Raw genomic sequence first — 1,791 nt, 5'->3', positions numbered from 1 at the left:
ATGGGATTCATCATCGGTGGCAACATGGAATAGAGAACAGCCACTAAGAGATTCAGACCTGAGGCTGAGCTGGAGGTGGGCTTCAGATAGGCAAAGGTAGCAGTGCAAAGTAACAAGGAGACACAGTGAGGTGAGGGAGGCAGGTGGAGAAGGCTTTATGCCGGCCCTGCTCAGAGGGGATTCTCAGCACTGCCCTGAAGATCTGAACATAGGACATAGTTATGAAAACAAAGCAGCTAAAGGCTAATCACACACTAAAGACAATAATGCCCACTTCATTGAGGTCAGAGTCAGAGCAGGCCAGCTTGAGGAGCTGGGGGAGTTCACAGAAGAACTGATCCACCATGTTGCTCCCACAGAAGGAGATTGTGAAAGTTTTCCCGGTGTGTAGCGCGGAGTTGAGAATACCACTGATCCAGGCACCGGCGGCCATTTGGACACAAGCTCCCCTGTTCATCACCATCTCGTAGTGCAGTGGTTGGCAGATGGTGACGTATCTGTCATACGCCATGATGGTCAATAAGGCAAAACTTGCTGAAGCAAAGAATAAAAACAAAAAGACTTGGGTGACACATCCAGAATAAGAAATGGACCTGGTGTTCATGAGGGATGGACCATGGATTTGGGGATGGTGACAGAGATGGAGCCAAGGTCTAGGATTGACAGGTTCATCAAGAAGAAGTACATGGGGGTGTGAAGACGATGGTTGAGGGCTATGGCTGTGACAATGAGAAGGTTCCCCACCAAGGATGCCAGGTAAAGCACTAGAAACACCACAAAGTGTAAAATCTGCAGCTCCCGAACGTCAGAGAATCCCAGAAGAAGGAACTTGGTCATGGTGGTTTGGTTGGACATTTTTTTCCTGTCCATTGTGTGATGGCTGTGGAGGGAATGAGACGGGTGATGGTTAGGATTAGAGCTACAAAGGGAATGGCCCGGATTCTCCTTTCCCTGAGATCTGATTGTATGATGTCAAAGGTGCAGAGCACTCGTCGTTTACAATGACTAGGTGTTGTCAGTGCTCCTCACGTTGACAATCAATCCAGCGTGTTATCACACTGGTTTACATTGGATCGGCTCCTTTAAAATCAAATGGAGCTTTTTACTTGAGCTCATCTGAGGCTGCGTCTCAAGGAGAGGCTTGCTTAAATGCAGAGTGAAGGATGGAACAAAGTAAAATCCAAATCCAACAATCCTCGCAAAGAAGGGCCTTCCGTGGTGACCATCACCAACCTCACACCTTGGCCATGAAGCTGATAGACTAAAACGCCAGCACCGCCTGATTCCCACGATGCAGGGCAACATGATGTGGACTCCTCCAGCATGATAATGGCAGCTTTTCTCCCCCCAGCTCTGTACCTAGAGGGCCTGCTGTCTGCTTCCCAACTGATTTACGGCACCAAATCCCAACTGCACTTCTGCCTGCGTGTAACAATGGGCCAGTCTCATCCCTCCATTACCGCTATGTTGCATTGTTTACTCTGTGCTGTGTGGTGCAGTGGTTGCCAGGACACTTGGGCTCTGTTCTTGTTCCTGCCAACGACCTGCTATGGGACTTTGGGCCAGTCATTTCCCTCTTGGTGACTGTTCCCCTCCCTCCCTTTCTCTGCCTTATCAACTAGGCCTTCAAGATCTTTTGGTGAGGGGCCCTGGTCCATAATTTAAAATGTACTGTGGCCCCTAGTGGGATTTTCAGAACTATCGATGCACTGAACAACCCTTCAAATCGATGAAGTTTACGCTTCTAGGTACTTCTGATAATCTCACTAGGTGCTTAAATATCTTTGAAAA

General features: G+C 48.5%; 1 pseudogene; it reads right to left on the bottom strand.

The window, feature by feature from the left end:
* Positions 1-247: 247 nt before the first annotated feature.
* On the bottom strand, positions 248-855 carry LOC137166356 (olfactory receptor 14A16-like; annotated as a pseudogene).
* Between the last annotated feature and the right edge of the window lie 936 nt (positions 856-1,791).

This window comes from Emydura macquarii, unplaced genomic scaffold (assembly GCF_026122565.2).
Source record: "Emydura macquarii macquarii isolate MOO-44397 ecotype Brisbane River unplaced genomic scaffold, CSIRO-AGI_Emac_v2 contig_2840, whole genome shotgun sequence".
In the NCBI taxonomy this organism is placed as follows: Eukaryota; Metazoa; Chordata; order Testudines; family Chelidae; genus Emydura; species Emydura macquarii.
Note: the sequence above shows the minus strand (reverse complement) of the source record. Positions and strands in the feature narration are given on the sequence as shown.